General features: G+C 44.2%; 1 long non-coding RNA gene across 3 annotated transcripts; it reads left to right on the forward strand.

The window, feature by feature from the left end:
* The first annotated feature begins 169 nt into the window (after positions 1-169).
* Positions 170-21,100, forward strand: LOC145714375 (uncharacterized). Of its 3 annotated transcripts, XR_014136860.1 has the most exons (5): positions 170-848; positions 11,049-11,623; positions 11,730-11,853; positions 12,248-12,314; positions 12,914-13,594. It is a non-coding gene; the product is annotated as an uncharacterized LOC145714375 (long non-coding RNA). The 3 variants fall into 3 exon arrangements; XR_014136861.1 differs by lacking the exons at positions 11,049-11,623; positions 12,914-13,594 and adding an exon at positions 19,709-21,100 and having other exon boundaries at positions 172-848; XR_014136859.1 differs by lacking the exon at positions 11,049-11,623 and having other exon boundaries at positions 172-848.
* Positions 21,101-22,966: the final 1,866 nt, after the last annotated feature.

Below are 22,966 nucleotides of genomic sequence, written 5' to 3' on the forward strand. Positions count from 1 at the left end.
CGTTCCCCATGACTCCGGGGGCGTGGCGGGGGGGGGGCGCGGCCCGCCGGGCCAGCCAATTAGCGAACGCGGAAAGAGGCGGAACGTTCCGACAGTCAGAGGGCGGTGAGACGTCAGGGAGGCGGGGCCTGGGCGCGGCGGAGGCTGTGGCCCGCGCCGTGGATCACGTGGGCTCCTGCGGCCCGGCGGCCGAGCCGGCCTGCCGCAGGGCCGGGGGCGGAGGCCGGCGCTGCCCTTTGGCGGGGAGCGCCACCGGCCCGTGGAAAGGGCACAACCCCCACGCCGCGCTTAGGGGCTTCCCCCCGCGAAAGGTCCCAGAGGACAGGACTGCTTGTTCCCCTGGTGGGCTGTGCAGAGCGCGGCGTGAGTCGCTGTTCAGGCCGACCCGGCCGGGCCTTCCCGCGCTTCCCACGCCCCGCCCACCTCCCCTCTCCTTGCCCTGGATAAGAATTCCCTGCAGGGAACTGGCCCCACGTAGCGTGGCCCCCGGGAGCACGGCTAATCCCTCATCTTCGGCCGCTTTTCAGGGACAAGGAACGCGGAAGTTCTTTCGGTTTAGCATGTAAGGCAAGAGCGCAGAATCGACCTCGGGTCCCTCAATTGACAATCTGGCATCCGGCAACTCCCTGTCCCGAACCGCCCTTGCTCCTCGCTTGACCTCACTCTGGTGTCCCCTCCCTCTCACGCCATTTCCTCTCCCTCCATTAACTGCTCTACATTGCAAAGGGAGAGCAAAGGGGCTCTTTGATTTGACCTTGAATTTACCTTGCCAGGAGAGTTCCGCACGTTTCAGGAGCTTTTCAAACTTTGAATGAAGACCCACCGTGAGAAATAGTTTACGACTCCAGGTGTGTGCGTGCGCATGTGCATAAATTTATTTTCTATGTAATACATATAGATACACATAAATATATTTTCTGTATATTTACATTATTGAAAAATGTTTCCGAAACAATTTATCCTTCCGTGCTACGCATTCTGTATTGCTTTATTCTATTGCTGATCATTTTATCAATTGAGTAAAGGAGGCAAAACTGAAAGAACAAAGGCCTTTTTTTTGGGGGGGGGTCCTCAGAATTGCAGTTTCGGTGCAGGTTCTGGAGGACTCAGAAAAGGGTCTTGCTCATGTGGGGAAAGCAAGGGGTTTTCACGGGAAAGAAAGAAGGGGTGATTACATGACTTAAGTAAAAGAAAAAAAACCTACTTTGGTGCTGACTGGTGGAGCCACTTCTCATTACTATCTTATTGATTATTTTATTGCTGCTATCAAATAAAACTGTCCCTGGTATGTATTAATTCACTTTGCTGTCCTCATATGATCTGTCAGTTGCTCTCTTTAAACTTTACAATCAACTGCCTGTAAAACAGTTGCTGCTTCTGGCCTAGTTCAAGAGTTCATTGGGAAGAAAAATGCAGCTGCAAAATGGAGAACCTTATGGCCAGAAATTTTACACAATTCCACAGTTCCCTTTTGATCCAAGATTTTTTTTTTTTTTTTGGAAAATTGTCACAGATCAATACTATTCCCTGGTAGCCAGTTTAAATGTTCTGTTCTGGACCTTAAGTAAGAGGTCTGTTCCAAATCTCATGAACCAGCCCTACTCTTGAAAATGTCAGGGGCGCCTGGGTGGCTCAGTCGGTTGGGCGTCCGACTTCGGCTCAGGTCACGATCTCGCGGTCCGTGAGTTCGAGCCCCGCGTCGGGCTCTGGGCTGATGGCTCAGAGCCTGGAGCCTGCTTCCGATTCTGTGTCTCCCTCTCTCTCTGCCCCTCCCCCGTTCATGCTCTGTCTCTCTCTATCTCAAAAATAAACGTTAAAAAAAATAAAAATTAAAAAAATTAAAAAAAAAAAAAGAAAATGTCAGTTCAGGGGCGCCTGGGTGGCTCAGTGAGTTAAGCGTCCACTCTCAATCTCAGCTCAGGTCATGATATCACAGTTTGTGAGTCTGAGCCCCACCTATGGCTCAGCGTTAACAGTGAGGAGCCTTCTTGGGATTCTCTCCCTCTCCCCCTCTGTCTCTGCCCCTCCCCCACTCATGCTCCCTCTCAATAAATAAATAAATAAATAACTATTAAAAAAAAGAAAATAAGTCACTTCAGTTAAACACTTGTGTCTCGTTTCAGGAAGTGGTCTTCGAGGGGGTTCCCCAAATTAGGCCCATATTGTGCAAGCAGTCAGGTAATTAATAAGAGGCATCTCTACGGAAACAAAAGAAACACAAAGGTTAATGGTTGGAGCGTATTATAAACCCAGTGTCTGCGTCCCGAGTGTGGCCAGTGAGAAGATTTCTAGATGTCAGGCTCAAAGCATCTTCAGAGGGAGTGAGAGCAGGCGGTGGCGATCTGACAGATTTTCCTGGTTTGCAGTCTGAGTATCTCTGGTGATCTTTCTGAGAGGCCCATATAAAGCAACAGGCACGAAGACCGTCTGAACGTGGGCTGTCGTGGCAGTTCCTCTGAAGTTTATCTCAAGTTGTCTAGCTTCAGTTTGCACGGCTTCGGGAAAAATGGCGGTTTTAGTTCTCAGCCATTCCAAGTCAAAAGAATGAAAGAAAATTGGAAACCTTGGTTTGGAGAGTCACAGCCAGATATTTGAGGAAACCAGAATTCAGGATACGGCCCAGTTTTGCAGGGAAACAACAAACTGTCAGACGATCAGGACTAGAATCTAACATCCACACGTGTGTGTTATGGGAATACAATTTTTTTCTCTTTTTCAAAAGAAAACCACAGGCCCCAAATGGTGTTGCTTAGGCCGAGTTCCCAAACTGGGGCTTAATACCTAATTTAACTGCAGTTTCAACCGCTCCCAGAAATGTAATCTTAACTGGTCAGTCAGGAATTTTCCAGATCAGCCCACTGAGTCTGTCCTATGGGGCCTCTCTATCCCCCAAAGGAAGATGAATAATCTACATGATAAGTAAGACCCCTCTTCTTCTCCCCCACTAAGGGAAAGTGACCTTTCGGGAACAATCCTTTTCATTTACTAATAACTTTCTGGCCCCACCCTCCTTCCTATAAACACTTGCCATTTTGTACAGTTTCTCAAAGCTTCCCTCTACTTGCTAGATGGGATACTGCCTGACTCGGGAAGCATTTAATAAAGTCCATTAAATCTTCAGATTATTTCAGTTGGATTTTATTTTTTAACACTCTCTAAAATCACCATCATTTCCACCAAAGATGGCCAAAGGAATACTAATTTGCAAAATAAGTCCAATTTCAGCACGTTGGCCTGATTATTTTCAAAAGTGTAGCAAGAATAGTGATTGATTATATAGGTTCATTTAAATCTGCTTTGCTGGAACTTTTCGTAAGACATTTTAGATTGAACTTTCAACAGCCTCTCCAAGCTAAGGAACCAAGCCAAATACTTGCCATCAGACTTCTGTGTAATTAATAGCTAAGGATTTGGGTGAATTCCTCCCTTTTTGAAGTCCCCCCAAATAGCCTGAGGTTCCTGTGCCTGCCAGGAAGCGACCTTCCATCCTTATCTGGTAAGGCTGCTGGGAACCCTGTAAGCAAAGTGTCAGGATGATTTTTCCAAGGGGCTTCATTGGCTCCAGAAAGTCAGCCTTAGATCCTTCAGGCTGTCTGGTCATATCTGAGTCTATGCATGTCTCTGAAATACGACATTCCAGTCAAAGCGTTGGTAATACAACCAGTGTTTCCAATGCTGTCCTGTTAGAAGGAGAACGGATTCTTATTAAATTTATACAAATAGCTATAATTGCCATGAAAATAGGAATACTCACTGAGAGTTTCTAAATTCTGGAAGGATCAGGTAGGGAGAAAAAGATAAATGTTTCAGATCTGTTTACAAAGGAATAGTTTACCAAATTTCTGTAAGTCATAGATAGCCTAAGAGAGAACATTTCTTTAAATCTGGAAGAGAAAACATTAGAAAACCAGTTTCCTCAGTTTATTCAGGCCCGTGTTATTAATTCTTGTTTTTTTTGAATCCAGATTTCCCAATAGATGCAGAAATTCTTATCCAGTTCAGTTTTGTGATCTTAAGGTTATCAGAAACCTGTATTTGTCAAAAGTCCTTTCCATGAATCTCCTTGAAGCTGAAACACATGTGCAAGACCATCAAGAATAAAACAATAACTGTAAATGACAAGAAGACTCAAAATGGCCACAGTTAAAGATCTGTTGGGAGCTCATTATGGTCTACGGCCATAGCACCCTGAGCGCACCCGATCTCGTCTGATCTCGGGAGCTCATTATGATACAATTGAAAAGGAAGTTTGGTTATTTCTGTGACACACAACACGTTAATAATTAGAATTACAAGCAATAACACTGTACCAGGACATATTAAAACTTTAGGAATTTCATATTATTTCCAGAACAGTTACATGAATAGCAATTCACCCATACAATGTAACGTAAGATGGTTTATCCTCACTTAGTACCTGACAATGCTTTGGTAATTTGACAATTCCTTTGGTAATATAATATACCAGATAAATAAGCCTAATTAGTCAAAGAGACTTCATTTAGAATTTGAGTTTGGGGAAGTTTGTGAAAAATATCAGAAGGTTTTAAATTTAAAGCACATAACTAAAGAGGATCCCAGATCATTATAAGATTTAATACTTACCTGTCATCCCAGGCGACGATGAGATCCTAAAGACAAATATAGAGGATTACAAAGTCAGTCGTTAGCGAAAGTTAGCTCTTTTAATACTGGGAAAATTCAGTGTCCTTAAGTAATTAAAGACCTGATAAAGACAAAACAGAAACTTTGATTTTCTTACCTGGATTACATTAAAGACAAAGAAAAACCTTTGTTTATAATTTTATATTAAGAGTAGACCAATAATTTAAGAAAACTTTGGTGTTTTAACAGTGAGACAAAACCAGTTCTAATCTTGTACCATTATACCTTTGACATTAAAACTCACCCATTCCAATCATAGTTCTGACCCTGCATAGACTTTTTTTCAAAGATTCCTTTTTTCACAAACTTTCTATGACGTTCATTCCTACATTCAGATTTTGCCTGATTTCCCTCTTTAAATAACCGGCCTTGCCTTAGGTCAAAAGTTCTTCCTTTTCCCTCAAAAAAACCACATCTCCATTTCTAATATCCTTTCCTACCAAAACACATGACATCCTATTTTACTGGCATGTGGAGATGTTTTCTTATTATTTCTAGTAGCTTAAATCATATTTAGCAAAATTCTTAACTTTTAGAGACTTTTTTTTTTTTTTTTTTTTAAGTAATCTCTACACCCGACATGGGGCTCAAACTCACGACCCTGAGATCACAAGTCATATACTCCACCAAATGATCCAGCCAGGCACCCCAGTTTACCTATTTCTAATGAAAACTAAGAAGTAAGCAGTTGTGAACTGTTATACTAGCATTCTTTTTTTAAAATTTTTTTTTTATTTTTAAGCAATCTCTAACCCCAACACGGGGCTCAGATGCACAACCCCAAGACCCAGAGTTGCATACTCCACTGACTGAGCCAGCCAGGCGCCCCTATATCAGCATTCTTTAGGCTGGCAACTTTATGAACACATTTCATAATTTTTAGAAACAAATGCCTTCTTATAGTAAACTTCTCAGTATGGCACAAAACATATTTAGCAATAGACCCAAATATCTTTAGTTTCTCTGTAATAGGAAGTCAAAAGTAAATAAGCTTATGTTCAGTAGTTAATGTTTCAGGATTTCATCTTATTTGGAAATGATCTGGATATTTCAAGACTACCCATTATGTAACTTAATTTAACAAATCCAAAAAGGATTTGGGGAAACTATTTAAGTAGACATAAATATTGCTGAAAAGTTCATTTACAAACTTGTATTTTACTTACATCAATTTAATTCACTTGTTCTTAATAAATATGTTTAGATTAGTCAGGAAAATTTCACAACACACTAAACAGCTAACCATCACCTTTAAGTTACATTTCTTGCTGACCAAGTCTGTAACAGAGATAACATGAGCTAATTTGACTTTTAGCAAACCTAGGGAGAATAATAGTTTTATATTTACTGCTGACAACTCTAAAAACATGCCTGTTTTAATTAAGCCAACCAACTTCAATGAGCTTTTATATATTAAAGATTAATCTTAGATCACATGAACTTGAAATATATTTGGGTTCATTTCTATTGTCTGAGAATTTAATTTATACGAGCACTCATTTTCTTTAAGCCAATTAAACAGAGCTCTTTTATAAATTAATTTCGGCAATACCATTCAGAGGTAGAAAATACTACACATCTATAACACATTGGAACATAAAGACGGACACAAATGGAAACCTTATAGTTATTGTTGTAAAGTTTTTAGCCATGAGGGGCACCTGGCTGGCCCAGTAGGAAGACCGTACGACTCTTATCTTGGGGTCAAGAGTTTGAGCCCACACTGAGCGGAGAGATTGCTTGAAAATAAAATCTTTTTAAAAAAAGTAAGAATTTTTTTAGCCGTGAGGCTGAAAGTAGGATAATTCAGAATTCACTAGTTTAGAAAAGAGCAACTGAATGCAAACTTTTTCTGGGAGATGGAATTAGTTAAGGTTATGTGCTCAGATAGCTAAAACTTTTGCCACTAAATATTTGTGGGGAAGACAATTACCATTGGTATTTATCCTTGCCCAGTAACCTTATGGAAGCTGTGGGCTAGATTTGGGGCAAGGGTGCTTCTACAGCCATTTGTAACTTTAAAAAACTTCTCCCCAACCCCAAGTTTTAGGAATAGAGGATGATCTACACATGAGTTCCCAGAGACGGTTATGAGACTTTTGAGATAAATAGTGGATGTTTGGGATTGGTGAAAAGGGGAGGTTGAAGGATTTTCAGTTGTTTCTAGGCCTTTATTTCTGGTTTTGCAAAGATTTGTAAGATAAGGGCAGTTGCTTTTAATCCTTCAAGGAACTGGGTTGCAATTTAAATGACATTCTAGGTTGATCCACCCATCTGACTACATCATCCTCAGTTTGCTTCTTTCCCTCTGGGTACATAGTTCTAATTTTAACTTAGGGGAGAGGCCTTAAAAAAAATTCTTATCAGGTGCTGAATATCAGCTTCCAATCTGGCCAACTTTGGACTACAGGGCCACTGTAAAATAAATTCTTGCCAGTTTTGAGTTTTATGCTTTGGATGTAAGACGAGTCCCCAAAGAGGGTGCAAAGATACTACCTTCCCAAGATCTAGAGTCACTCCCAAAGATAGCCGAAAGAAAGAAATGACAACCTGCATGCCACAGCAAGGCAGACAAAACGAGTCAAGCAGGAAGATAGTGGCTATTTCTCCTGAGCGACAGGGTCTCAATGGCCTTCAGCTCAAAATGCCAAAGTGGCACACTCCGGGGAGACTTGCTCTGAACCCTTTCAGTCTCCTTCAGTCTTAAAGAAGTTTGACTACCCAGAAGCTAAGTTAAATTTTCTATGTGCTGTGCCACTATTTCCAAAAATATTTCCCTCTTTTGAGGGAAAGAGATGTGTGCTGATACCTCCCCCAAAAATTGAGGTCTAACAGGTGAATGGGGTCTGTAGGGACCAGAAGGAATTGATGAGTGCTGTAAGGGCCCCAGCTGAAAAGAAACGGGTAAAAATTTTAAAACTGTCATGGGATATTAGACACTCCCACAGCTTGTAGTGTTCGGTACTCTGGGGAAGGCGGGGAGGCAGGTGGGTGGGGTTTAAAACTGACAGTGTTGTTCCCACGTCTAGAGGGGGAAAGGGAGTGGGAGATACAGGCTTCCAGTTATGGAATGAATAAGTCATGGGAATAAAAGGCACAGCACAGGGAATACAGTCCGTGGTGTTATAAGAGTGTTGTCTCGTGACACAGGGTAGCTACACTTGTGATGAGCATAGCATAACGTATAAACCTGTTGAATCACTGGTTTACTCATGTAAACTCATGTAACATTGTGTGTCAGCTGTACTAAAAAAAAAAAAAGAGAGAGAGAGAGAGAGAGAGAGAGAGAGCTCATCTCACCTCATTCCCAGTAACATCTACTTCCCCTGAAGTATTGGGTAGAATTAACGGGAAGATCCCCTTTTGTCCTGGGAGCTGCGCTTTTCGGTCATATGAGTATTAGTTCCCCTGCTGTTTGTGCCCTTCGAGGGGAAAGTGCTCGTAGGCTGTTGGAGCCAATGCTGTCTCACAGGTAACAAAGTTGGAGTTAAATTAAAAAAAAAAAAGTTAAAAAAATGGGTTTTCACGATTAATTTTGTCAATACCAAAGTATTGTTTACAAGTTTTTCTCTAATCTATCATAATAATTAAAAACCAGATTCGTTTGGCCACTGATTACATCGTTGCTTTGTTTCTCCAATCTATAGTCTTTTGGAAACCCTGAGGCGCAGTTTTATGTAAATCTTCAGCTAGCTTAAAAGCTTCTGTTTTACCTACAGCTTTTCACTTAGCAAAATCAACAGGCTCTGTCCGGCCTGCTTTTCCCATTCATTCCCTTACGTGACCTTCATTTACAAGCATGCGTAGAAGTTGATAAAGGTCAGAATTACCAGGTTTACGGGTCTGAATAACTAAAGCGAATCCCCTAGCAAATCCTTGAAGAGGGTCTTCAAGGGCATGGGGAAAGTCCTTGGCAGTAAGTAGTTCATGGTCGTGCCTTGGTCCACGGAGTATAAATGACTGATAAAGTCTTAGAGCGTCCTTCATTGGGTTTAAGTTTAGAAGGAGTTCAGATCGCTGGAGGGTCTAGAGGAACCTCCGGGTTGATATTAGAGAAGGGAAGTTCTGTGCAACTAGGATCACCAGGGGGAGAGCAGGAGGGAGAAGGTGGAAGACAAGCAATGGGTGTAGCGTTTCTCAGAAGCTCCTTGAGCTTAGATCCTCGCTGAGAGAGGTCAGAGTCAGCTTTAGAAAGTTTAGGTAATTTCGTTCCTGAGGAAGCAGGTTTAGAATCATTTGATTGGTCAGAGGCCTCCAAATACGAAGGGAACTATGCTTCTACTCAAGCTGCTTGGTTTTTTCTTTTTCCAGTTGTGCCCGCAAATAAACTAATTTTGGAATCTCCAAAGATCCCCGAGTGGCCACTGTAATGACAAGTCACAGTGATCCCACAAGACAGAAACTTACACAAAATGGACCTATAACAGACACCCAGCTGGGGTTCCAGTCAGGGGCTGCTCTCCAGCAGCAATTTTCCAAACCAAAGGCCCCGCTGAGTATGCACCGGACAGATGAGAGTAACTCTGTAGTTCAGACAGACAGACAGACAAAAGCCCACATAGGTAAGACAGACACCCAAAACCTGGGCCTAAGCGTCAACTGAAAAGAGGGAGGTTAGGGCATTCGTGGCTCGCTCAGTCAAGTTAGAGCCCCATGTTGGGTGGAGAGATTACTGAAAAAAAATTATGATAATCGTGAGGTTCAGAACTGAGAGGACTCACCGGCAGAACCCCGAACCGCCTGCTTAGGCAGGTACCATGTTCGAATCCAACAGCAGTCCCAGAATCAGAATGGTACATCGCTTCAGATCCCCTGCTGTTCTGATACCATTTATGTTGACTGAGAAAAGGAGGCAAAACTGAAAAAGAAGAAAGGCCTTCGTTTGTGATCTCAGAATTGCGATTCGGGCACACAGATTCCAGAGGACTGAGAAGAGTGTCATGCTTATGTGGGGAAAGCAAGAGGCTTTTATAGGAAAGAAGCAAGAGGTCATTACATGATTTAGATAAAGAAGAGAAAAAAAACCCTGCTATTCGGGTGCTGACCGGTGGAGTCGCTTCTGATTACTATTGTTTTGATTATTAGTGCGATGAAACAAAACTACAAAAAAGTAGTTAACTTTACTGCCCTCATATATTCCGAATGCCACTTACTCTGTTGAAATTTTATGAGCAATTGCTTGTAAAAGAATTGTCACCTCTTGTCCCGTTGGACAGTTCCTTAGCTGGAAAGCAAAATGGAGCTTCAAAACTGAGTCTCTTCCGTCCAGAAACTTTATACAATTCTACACTTTTTAAAAGACGCTGATTGAAAATCACCAGGGTAATTATGCAAACCACTAGGCTATCAATTTCAAAGGCACTCTATTGTCACCCTCTCATTTCTTTCCATCCTTTTCCCTAATCTCTCGGTGTTCTGGAACATCATTTCTATTTTTTTCCCCCTCTGGCCCTTACTCTACAACACACTCTCTTATCCATCTCTGTGTGTGTAGTTTAACCACGTTTGCTCTGGAAGGAAATTGTCCTGTACTCTGTGTAGACATCACTCTGGTGTTCTATGTGATGCCTGCTTATAGAAATGCTGGACTTGATAACTACTGATAAACTGGCCTGCTTAGGAGAAGAGGGCAGATGAATCAGTATTTCTGAATTTCCTGGAAGAAGACACAGACAGGCATTCAGGCGAATGTAAAGGAAGTAGGCTAACTGGCCTCTGAATACCATGAAAGGCATTAATTAAATGATATAGATAAGGATCTCCTTGATTCTGGAAGGCAGTAAAAAGGAAGCCACCAAACCTACCATATCAATCCATTAAAAAAAAAAAAAAAGTGACCGGGGCACCTGGGTGGCTCAGTTGGTTAAGTGGCCAACTTTGGCTCAGGTCACGGTCCCATGGTTCGTGAGTTCCGAGCCGCACATCGGGCTCTTTGCTGTCAGTACGGAACCCATTTCGGGTCATCTGTCCCCTTTTCTCTCTGCCCCTCTCCCGCTCACACGTTCTCTTTCTCCCTCTCAAAAAGAAATAAACATTAAAAAAAAAAAGTGACTGACATCGTTCTAACTTTCACAGTCTTGACCCTCAGATTCTCACAGGACAGGGTCACACACTTCTAAGCTCCCTCTTGGAGTTCAGGGAAAGTCAAAGGGAAGAGTCTTAAACAGAAGACTCTAGCTCAGTGTATCTAATCTCCACACCCTAAATATTTACTCTGAGCCTCCTAGTCCTGTTTCGTCGTATCCAACTGGAATGACCCCCATTTCTCTGCTCTTTCTCATCCCTTCAAGCCCTGGCTGCAGTCTGAAAACTCACATTTATTCAAAGGTACAAACTAACCAAGAGATAGTCTGCTTTCATTTTCCATACTATCCCTGAGGCAGAGTTGGAAATAACAACGGGGCACGTGTGTTCCGGGGAGCGTGAAGTGACGCGTCTGAGACTCGCCCGCCTTCTGTGGCAGAACCGGAACTAGAATTTCCGTCTCCTGACATCAAACCCACTGCCCTTTTGTGGCCGTCTGAGGGAAGGGCAGCCAGGAAAATAGATAAAAACGAAGAAGGTAGGATGCTGGTCCACCTCGAGCTCCCCGTGACCCATTCCAGACCTGAAAGTAAAGCAGTGGGAGAAACACTGGATTGGACAGCTAAGGAGCTCCTTGGTCTGATCTTGGCCTTGCCATTCAACACTTGATCTTCCTGACCTGGAATAACTAATTTTCCCCCCTGGCTTCCTCTTGCTCATCGGTCAAACAGGGAAAATGTCATTGACCTGGATGGCATGATGTGTGAAACCACTCTACAAGCGAATGATTTAAGTAGCTTGAGTTTTCTCAAGTTCATCGTGATGATTTTGGGCCGGTAGGGCAAGAAATCAACGTCAACTCCCATTTGGAGAGACTCTTGGGGTTTCAATTATTCCCCCTCTGGTGTTTCCTGTTAATTTACACAGAATTTATGTAAGCAGAAAGACTACATTGCCGTAGAGATTCTTTTGTGGGGGGGGGGGGGAGGAGGATCCAGTCATGTTTCTTGGCCTTCTCATATTTGCCGTATTTTTTCTAGTCTACTTGGAAAGCTAGCTCCTTAATCTCTTCTTGCTATTCGAACGATGACTGGGATAGGGACCGACATGGACATGGAAAAGATAACATGGAAAGTTACTGAAGGAAAGGATTACAGTAAATAGGTCAGGCATTCCTTTATTTTATGGGACTGGGATGACTTAGGCAGATATAAGAAGTGATTTGCCCAAGATAGCAGAGGGAGTTAAAGACAGATTAAGAACTTAAATACAGTTGATTTAAAAAAGCCAAATTAGGACGCTTCCTCACCCCCCATGCAAACTGGAGAATCCACTCACGTGCATGTTAATAATCCAGGTGTAGCGACCTAAAAATTATGCATCACTCTCTGCAGTGTTGCAAGTGTAATAGAATTAGGATATGGCAACGATTCTCAAACTCTACCTATATCAGAACCACCTACAGGACTTGTTAAAACCCAGGATGCTGGGCCCCAATCCCAGAGTTTCTGGTTTAGTAGGTGAGGTCTGATAATTTGCATTTCTAACACCCTCCCAGGTGATGCTGGCCAATGGACCATGAATATGCTGGAATGTCTATTTTTCTAGAACTTGGCGAAACTGTGGTAAGAGAATCTTTTGACTTGTGTTAGTGACTTTTTCTCCCAAATATTAGTTCTTTGTTAACAAATAATCCACTCAGCATACCGGTAGGGGCGTCTGGGTGGCTCAGTCGGTTGAGCATCCGACTCTTGATGTTGGCTCCGGTCATGATTTCAAACCCCATATCAGGCTCTCGCTGGCAACGTGGAACCTGCTTGGGATTCTCTCTCTTCCTCTCTCTGTGACCCTCCTCCGCTCTCTCTCTCTCTCTCTCTCTCTCTCTCTTAAAATAAATAAATAAATAAATAAACATTAAAAAAGAATACTGGTGGAGAAAGGCTTTAGGCAGACATTCTCAGTTATCAGTCTGTCGCCTAGGGCACTTGTTCCAGACGCAGGTTCCTGCTACTTTCTCCCTCCCCACCCCCTCGGAATGCAACAAGCGAGGCTCCTTGATGCCTCGGGTTTTGTCCTGATCATTATTTTAGCACTAGGGGCTGGGTGTTCTATAAGCAACTGCTGAGCGAGTGAAGGAATGAATTAATCAATCAACGGAATCATACCTTCTGGTAATAATGTCAACCGGGCTGTACCCTCCCGCATGTCTTTTATTGTTTTCAAGTTTGACTGCAGGCTTTGCCGCCAGATACAAAAAGGCATACAGCTGTCACAAGGAGGGCACTGCACACAAAGTCTCAGCTGTAAACACCACTTCAAAATATAAACTCGCTCTTTGGAATGCATTGTGTCAAAGGCTTCCCATATGAGTACCGTTGTTATAAAACGGCGACATTTCCTTTGATAAGCAGACAAAACGCACCCGTTATCTTACACACATTTCCATCTCCTTGTAGCAATTCCCGTCTCTACCTGCGCTACTCTCATCCACCCAGGCACAGGCCACTTCTATTCCTTCACAAGGGCGGAGGAGACTGGGCTTGGGCCGTGTGACTTGCATGGCCATCAGCAAACGTGGTGCGGAGACTTGATAGGTGATGTACAAAAGTGAGCCCTTCCTCCTTGGAACCCAGCTGCCATGCTTTAAGAAAGCCAGTCTAACCGGCTAGCAGATGAGAAACTCCGCACTCTCGCTGACCAACGCCAACTTCCGGAAGTGTGAATGAAACCGTCTTGGATGTTTCCATTTCGGCCCCAGGAGAGCTCCCATCTGTTTGCAGCCGCTGAACGAGCGACCCAGGTGAATGAATGACCTTGGTCAATATCGCCCGGAGGAGGGAAACCACCCAGCCGAGCGCAGATAGTACACAGAATCGTGGCACATAATAAATGGTTATTGTTTGGAGACGCTTGGTTTTGGAGTCGTTTGTCGTGCAGCAACAGGGGGATGACACAACGAGTACATGTTGGTGTGATCTCCATTCCTCACAGAATTTAGCGTTTGGTCATATGTGGTTACAGCCCAGACACTGGGTCTTTTGGAACGATCACCACATGAATATCCACAAATGTTCTCATTTGCCAAACATGTTTGGAAAACCTGCCACGGATGCAAGTCGACAGGTGTTTCAGTTTGTCCCGCTGTTCCTGAGAACGTTCTGAGGCAGGGATTATACCCACAATGCCCTGAGGACCCACAAAAATGAAGCCAAAGTACCCCCAATTATGTTCACAATCATGTTTAATTATGTTCATGATTATAAATTATGTGTCGCACTCATCATCACGGGGCACTGCCTTCTCAAGGGCTGCATTTACAGTCGTATCATTAAAGAAAAAGAAAATTTATTTAGCGCCTTCCCTGAGAAGCCACACAGAAGGCACAAGGCATGTTGAATGAAGGGAATTCACTGATCTCCATGGATTATAATCGTACATTTGCTGATTCCTTTTTAGAAAGCACACTTTTGAAAAGAAAAGGTAACTTTACAGTTTGCCTGTTTGGGCTTCATATTGAAACTTGATTAGGAAAAATTTGGGGAGACATTATATCTTTCATCATTCAGTAAATGGCATGTGAGTAAAAGGGAACAATGATCTGAATTCAGGTACATTCATTGTGTTTTTTAAACTTTATTTACTTTGAGAGAGAGAGAGAGAGTGAGCAGGGAAGGCCCAGAGAGAGAGGGAGAGAGAGAGTATCCCAAGCAGGCTCTGCGTTGCCAGCACAGAGCCCTACACGGGGCTCAAACTCATGAACCATGAGATCGTGACCTGAGCTGAAATCAAGAGTGGACACTTGGGGCGCCTGGGTGGCTCAGTCGGTTAAGCGTCCGACTTCAGCTCAGGTCACGATCTCACGGTCCGTGAGTTCGAGCCCCGCGTCGGGCTCTGGGCTGATGGCTCAGAGCCTGGAGCCTGCTTCCCATTCTGTGTCTCCCTCTCTCTCTGCCCCTCCCCCGTCCATGCTCTGTCTCTCTCTGTCTCAAAAATAAATAAACTTTAAAAAAAAAAAAAAAAAAAAAAAAAAGAGTGGACACTTAACTGACTGAGCCACCCAGGTGCCGCCATTCATTACCTTTTTAAAGGGGAAACTCTCCTTCCTTTGCAAACATTTCATTAATACCACACATCTTTGGGGGCACTTCTTATTTGGGAAGGAACATATGAATGTAATTTCTTAAAGGACTCAGAAGAACTTTTCAGATCACCTAGCTCATCTCCATTTATTAGAGCTGAAGAAAATAAAGGCAAGAATCTGGGTTACTTGTCCAACGTCACTTACATGTATGAAATGTATGAAATTGGTCAGCAAGTGGTGAGGTGCACATGTGTATCTTATGAATGTATTGCTATCGATGAAGAAAAGAACTGAGTATAAGCCAACCGACAATGAATAAACAGTGCTCTTTTCCCAAAGATACTGTAAATATATACACATTACATATATAAATAATTAAGCAAGCCATCACTGGGGGAAAAAAAGCTGTGGTCTTGTTAATTTTATTTTTTAAAGTAAGCTCTACACCCAACACGGGTGCCCATGTGGCCTTTTTCCAGAGTTTTCTACGGTACTTTTTGTAGTCTATCCTCCCAAGGCCCCATTTCTCACCACTGTACATAAAATCTAGATCTTGTTTTAATTTCAATTCCCACCCCCCCCCCCCAATTTTTAAATTGTAGTTAGGTAACACATAGTGTAATATTGGTTTCAGGAGTAGAATTTAGTGACTCATCACCTACATATAACACCCAGGGCTCAACACAACAAGTGCCCTCCTTAGTACCCATCACCCATTTAGCCCATTCCCCCCACCTCCCTCCCTCCATCAACCCTCAGTTTGTTCTCTATCGTTAGGAGAGGGTTTGCTTCCCTCTTTCTTTTTTCCCCCCTTCCCATACGGTCATCTGTTTTGTTTCTTAAATTCCACATCTGAGCGAAATCATACGGTAGTTGTCTTTCTCTCACTGGCTTATTTCGCTTAGCATCATACACTTTAGCTTCATTCACCGTCATTGCAAATGGCAAGATTTCATTTTTCTTTTTTTTTTTTTTTTTTTTTTCAACGTTTTTTGTTTTATTTTTTTTTGGGACAGAGAGAGACAGAGCATGAACGGGGGAGGGGCAGAGAGAGAGGGAGACACAGAATCGGAAACAGGCTCCGGGCTCCGAGCCATCAGCCCAGAGCCCGACGCGGGGCTCGAACTCACGGACCGCGAGATCGTGACCTGGCTGAAGTCGGACGCTTAACCGACTGCGCCACCCAGGCGCCCCAAGATTTCATTTTTCTTGATGGCTGAGTAATATTCCATTGTGTACCCACGACATCTTCTTTATCCATTCATCAGTTGACAGACATTTGGGCTATATCCATAGTTTACCTATTGTTGATAATGCGGCTATAAACAGTGGGGGACATCTATCCCTTCGAATCTGTATTTTTATATGGTTTGGGTAAACACCTAGCAGTGCAACTGCTGGATCTTTCTACTTTTTTAAAAAAAAATTTTAGTGTTGACTTATTTTTGAGAGAGAGACAGAGAGACAGGGTGCAAGTGGGGGGAGGGGCAGAGAGAGGCGGAGACACCGAATCCGAAGCAGGCTGTCAGCACAGAGCCTGACGCGGAGCTCGAACTCACAAGCTGTGAGATCATGACCCAAGCCGAAGTCGGATGCTCAACCGACTGAGCCACCCAGGTGCCCCTGGATCATTCTATTTGTAACTCTTCGAGGAACCTCCATACTGTTTTCCAGAGTGGCTGCACCAGTTTGCATTCGCACCAACAAGGCAAGAGGGTTCCCCTTTCGCTGCACCCTTGCCAACGTGTGTTGTTTCCCATTGTGACGGATGTGAGGTGGTATGTCAATTGTGGAGACCTAGGTCTCTATCTCTATCATCCATGTCTGTTAGAGAATGAGGAATTAAAAACTAGAGAGAAACGCCAAACGCTGGCAAGGATGCGGAGCCACGGGAGCTCTCATCCACTGCTGCTGGGCACGCAGAATGCAACAGGCACTTCGTGCCACAGTGTGGAAGTTTCCTACAAAACCAAACACACTCTTACCCTATGATCCAGCGGTCGTGCTCCTTGGTATTTATCCAAAGGAGCTGAGAACTTGTGTCCACATAAAACCTGCAGCAGATGCTTATAGCGGCTCTATTCATAACCGCCAAACTTGGAAGCAAACAAGAGGTCTTTCAGTAGGTGAATGGATAAATAAACTGTAGTACATCCAGACAATGGACTATTATTCAGTGCTAAAAGGAAATGAGCTATCAAACCACAGAAAGACCTGGAGGAAACTTAAGTGCATAGTACTAAGTGAAAGAAGCTAATTTGCAAAGGCTACAGGTAGCATGATTCCAACTAAAGGACATTTTGGCAAAGGCAAAACTTTGGAGACAGCAAGAAGATCAGCCCTTGCCAGGGGTTGCTGGGGGTGTGTGCAGGGGGCGGGGGGAGTGTTAGGGATGAACAGGTGAATAGAGGACTTTTCGTGCAATGAAACTACTCTGTATGATACTGTAATGGTGGATACATGCCATTATGCATTCGCCTCAACCCATAGAATGTAAACACTAAGAGTGAACCCTAATGTGAACTATGGCCTCGGGGTGATGATGTGTCAATGTAGGTTCATCTGTTGTGACAAATGTACTACTCCGGTGGGGATGTTAATAATGGGGGAGGCTGGGGATATGGGGGCCGACGGGGGGGGGGGGATACAGGAAATCTCTGTTCTTTCTGCTCAGCTTTCCTGTGAACCTAAAACTGCTCTAAAGAATTAAGTCTATTTTTAAAGCCTGGAGAGATAGTTTCAGCGTGTTTGAATGGTTCTGTCCTCTATTCCTCTCCCTTGGCTGACTCCACATTACTGGGCATTCTTTACCTTGGTTGAGAAATCACCTGCTTCCCTCCCATTGCCATTTCGATCTTGCCCTTCTTTACTTTTGACCGCATTGCTTGTGTTGGCCTATTTCCTTGCTTCTGATAACATATACTTCATTACAGTTCTTTGTATTTGTAATTTAAATAAGCTTACAGAGTTTTAAAAGGTTATTTTAAAATTGTGTGAAATATCGGCACACATGAAATGACTAACTTATGGAGACCAGAAGGTTTTTTCCTTCTTAGAAAGGGGCTGCCTGGCTGGCTCAGTCGGTAGAGCACGTGACTTGTGATCCTGGGGCTGTGAGTATGAGCCCCGCGTCCGGTGTGCAGATTACTTAGAAATAAAATCTTTAGGGGCGCCTGGGTGGCACAGTCGGTTAAGCGTCCGACTTCAGCCAGGTCACGATCTCGCGGTCCGTGAGTTCGAGCCCCGCGTCAGGCTCTGGGCTGATGGCTCGGAGCCTGGAGCCTGTTTCCGATTCTGTGTCTCCCTCTCTCTCTGCCCCTCCCCCGTTCATGCTCTGTCTCTCTCTGTCCCAAAAATAAATAAAAAACGTTGAAAAAAAAAATTAAAAAAAAAAAAAAAAAAGAAATAAAATCTTTAAAAAGATAAAATAAAAACAGTTGGTCCCCGAATTCCTGCTCTTCAGGAAATTTGCATATACTCTGTACTTAGATTTTCAAAGACAGGATGCCTTAACTTCTCCACCTCCCTTCATAGCTTTTCCCCTGATCGTTGGTTAATAACACTGCAGTCTACAAATGGAAATTTTCTCTTTGTAGTTTGCATCTTCTGCCTGGAAATGATGGTGATGTCACAATTGTTGGTTTGCAGTTAGGCAACACGGCAAGAGGAACAAGGTTAAAGGAGAATGATCTTATATTTGTAAATTAGCATTTGCATAATGAGGAAAGTGTAAATTTCTCTGGCTCTCCTTTGATGACTCCCTCTTCCTGATGGCGTATATCAACTCCCTTCAGCTCTGCCTATTCAAGAGAACTTGCTGTGATCTAGTCCCTATGGCTAGACACTTTGGGATGGCTGCATATTCCACAGGCGACAGCACATAGTGCTTTGACCTTTGCAGGTCCCTGGTCTGCCAACCTCACAGATATGGATGCCCAGACTGGCATATGTGTTCAGGAATAGGGAATAGAATGATCACTTTTAACTTATGATTCGCAGCTATGTGGTTATGATACTCAGAGGGACGCGCTCCATTTCAAGTAATGGCTTGGTGCTTTCGGTGGTACCCCCAGGGAAGTGTTTGCAACAGAAGAGTCCCCCCCTCATAAACATGTTCATTATTTGGGAGCCTTCTCTGCCGTCAAGTACAAGGGAGCTTGTTATGTAAATTATATTCAGGACAAACACTTTATTTTCAAGCTTCTGATATTTGCCCCCTGTTAATTCTACCGAAATGCTTCTTTTCTCAAGGAGGGAAGGAAGGTTAGGCATTCCAGCAAGAGTGAAATACTACAGATGCTTATTGTATATTTTAACTATTTAGACGAGTGTTTCCGTGACGGTAGAATAACAAGTCACTGAGTTAAAATCTTGGACTCTTGGGGCTCCTGGGTGGCTCAGTCAGTTGTGCATCTGACTTCAGCTCAGGTCATGCTCTCACGGTCACGAGTTCAAGCCTCTGTGTCAGGCTTGCTGCTGTCAGCTCCGAGCCTGCTTCAGCTCTTCTGTCCCCTTCTCTCACCGCACCTCCCCTGCTCATGCTCGCTTGTTGTCTCTCAAAAATACACGTTAAAAAAATAAATAAAATCTTGTACTCTTCCAAAGGCACACAGGTCAAGCTATAGCAAACTGGAGGTTTTCTTAGACTCATTCCCTTGAAAATACCACCCTCCTGGCCTTTGGCCCTCGCACACAGGCCGTTCTTGGCAGTATTCCTTTCTGCATCCCTGTCCATTGTACTTTTGCTATGTTGTTGCAATAAAGACTTCCGAAGTGTTCACTCCTCCCTGTGTCTAAGCCCTTGCTCAGTCTCCATCACCCTGAGTCTACACTCTACCAAGTGATTTGTTTTGGCTAAGGGCCACTAGTAACGATGACATGAGCAGAGACTTAAAATGAGCTTCCTCATTTGGGTTACTGCTCTTTGGCTTCTTCTAGATGTGTGAGACCATCCTAGAACACCCAGCCTCAGCCCAGCCGGATAAGACCAGAAGTACCATCACAGATGTCCCAGATATCCCAGCCATCACAATCCACAAAATTGAGAGCAAAATATTGCTGTTCTACACTTTTTTTTTCTTTTAGGGAGAGAGAGAGCGAGAGAGAGCGCACGCACGCAGGCGTGAGCAGGGAAGAGGGGCAGAGGGAGAGGGAGAGAGAATCTTAAGCAGGCTCCGTGCTCCGCGTGGGGTCCAACGTGAGGCTCGATCCCATGACCTGGGATCATGACCTGAGCTGAAATCAAGAGTCAGACACTCAACCGACTGAGCCACCCAGGTGCCCCTTGAAGTTTCAGAGTGTTCTACACTCTGAAACTTCAAGATGCTTTCTTATACGGCAAAAGCTACATGATACACAGTCCCACAGGCAGTCAGTTCGGTTTTCTATCATGGGAGGGCATAACCAGTTCTTTACTTGCAAGGAGCAAAATCCATTTAAGCTAAAAAAATAAAACTCTCGGTGTGCATACGTGTGCGGGCGTGTGCACACGTGCACACGCTGAGTGGGAAGTAAGAGATGGTTTTGATGACGCAATTGACAATGCCTCAGACACAAGACCTGCAACCCAACCAGGCCTCAAGTCCAGGGGTGCTGAGAGCCTGTGGGAACTGAGCTCACCCTAATCACCCTTCTGTTATTTTCTCTTTCTGGGACTCTTCTCTGAAGCTCCTTGAACATGTGCTCCGTTTTCCTACTTCGCTCTCAAGACCGGCTTTCTCTGTCGCTTTATCAAGTTATATGGGGTTCCAAATGGCACCTCAGGTTCCAAATCTTCCTGACTCCGACCCTTACCGATTACAATTTGTTTCCACGTGCAATCCCTCAAGTGGTCACCCAGATCTGATCAGCGGTGGTGACAAGTGACAGCGTAGGCAAGAAGACTTTGCGCGTCTGCTGTTTGGCTGAAGGTCTACTGATTGAGGCTGGGCTCTGCTGGATGTCACTGCTGCAGACTGGGGCACTTAGGGTGGCCCTTTTTCTCACTTCAGGTTTTGTGTTGGATAGGGTGGTTCGGCTCCGTGAACGTCCTTCTTTTTCTCGGTCCGTGTGGCCCATTCTTAGGCATGTTCATCTTGTGGTGATGTTATACGTGCAAGAGAACAAATGGAAACGTGCAAGGCCTATTAAGGCCCAGGCTCAAAATGGTCCCAGTGGCGCTTCCATCCAGATATCATTTCACCGAAACAAGTTACACGGCCGAGCCCAAAGTCAAGCGGCAGGGAAATCCACTCCACCCACGATGAGACGATGACAAGTGTCTGCTTGCCGGTAGGGGTGGAAACGGGGGCCAGCAATGAAACCTAGTATACTGTTCCCTTCTCGTGCCGCCACCAGATGGTGAAGAGCTGGAAGAGAGGAGTCCAAGGGCGAAAGGAGCTAACTTATCTCTAAGAATGGCCTCTAAGATTGTCAGCAGTCAAAATGGCAGTTTAAAGAGAGATGGTGGGTATTGGCTTGCTCTGGATCAAAACTGTTATTCCAGAAGACCCAGTCTGGTGCCACAGGGGCAATCTCTAGGCTATGACATGGCCCTATAGTGGCGAGGGCCAGCCAGGTTGTTCAGGGAGGAGCTGTACTCCCTGGAATGAACAAGCTGCTGTGCACATCAAAGAAAGCAATAGAGATACACAGCCGTATGTCTGGCCAACGTCGAAGGGCTCAGAGGCAAGGTTTGTTAGCATGACAGTAAGCACTGGCCTGAGGCTAATTGGACAAAACTACTTTAGGCCCCAGAAGGTCTGCTTTGGTCAGGCTTGGCAGGGGTCAGAGAGGCAAGGTTACTTAAGGTCCTCAGGGCAGGGCAAGAAAAACGAAACAAAACAAAACCATGGATCGATCCTGTTGGCTCACACTGCTTTTTTGTCTTGTAAACCCACTGCTTCCTTTTTATTTATTTTATTTTATTTTATTTTTTAATTTTAGTTAGCCAACATACAGCGCAATGTTGGTCTCAGGAGGAGAATTCAGGGCTTCATCACTTACATACAGCACTCGGTGCTCATCACCACAGGTGCCCTCTTCAGGCCCCATCAGCCATCTAGCTCATCCCCCCACCCCACCTCCCTCCACCAACCCTCAGTTTGTTCTTTATCCTTAAGAGTCTCTTGTGGTTTGTTTCCTTCTCTCCTCGTTCCCATGTTCGCCTGTTGTGTTTCTTAAACTCCACATATGGGTGAAATCATATGGTATCTGTCTTTCTCTGACTGACTTAATTCACTTAGCATAATACATTCTAGTTCCAGCCATGTCATTGCAAATGGCAAGATTTTATTCTTTTTGATGGATGAATGTGTGTGTGTGTGTGTGTGTGTGTGTGTGTATTCCATTGTATATAGATTCCGTTGTAAACATATTCCATAAAAATTCTTCATCCATTCACCAGTCATGGACATTTGGGCTCTCTTCATAGTTTGTTGATGCTGCTGCTATAAACATTGGGATGCATGTACCCCCTTGAATCTGTATTTTTGCATCCTTTGGGTAAATACCTAACAGGGCAACTGCAGAATCGTAGGGTAGTTCTATTTCTAGGTTTTTTTTTTTTTGTTTTTTTTTTTTTTGGTGGAAATTCCATACTGTTTTCCAGAGCGGCTGCACCAGTTTGCATTCCCACCAACAGGGCAAGAGGGTCCCCCCTTCTCTGCATCCCGGCCAACACCCGACGTCTTTTATGTTGTTAATGAACCCACCGCTTTCTGCGGCCAACACAACCATCCCCCTTGTCTGAACTCCGTTGGCAATTCATCATGCTTCACTTTACGTGTTTATTTCTCATGTATGGTTCATGTAAAAATCACGTAACCATTTCAAAAAATAAAATTCAGGGCAGACTGATGTCCACAGCGTAGATCCTGATTGTTTAAATCAGGGTGACCGAGTCAAAAGAGCCAGCAGGTGTAAAACTGAAGGTAGAAGGAAGAGGCAATGAGAGGAACTCATTGGCAGGGCTTTACTCTGATAGAGCCCCAGAAGGGGCTCCGGAAGCAAGCTCGCTCCTGATGGCGGAGAGGGGGCTGTGGCCTGACTGTAAGTGGTAGGAGAAATGGAGGAGGAGCTTGCTCTGAGCACTTAGGGGAAGAAATGGACGAGGGCCAAGCAGCAGTGGGAACTCGTTAAACTTCCTCATCTCTGACTTCAGAGTAAGCTCCTATTTACCTTTCCAGCTGCACCCCCGCAACTTCCGCATCTGCACCC

Source organism: Panthera onca, chromosome X (assembly GCF_046562875.1).
Source record: "Panthera onca isolate mPanOnc1 chromosome X, mPanOnc1 haplotype 2, whole genome shotgun sequence".
Taxonomy (NCBI): Eukaryota; Metazoa; Chordata; class Mammalia; order Carnivora; family Felidae; genus Panthera; species Panthera onca.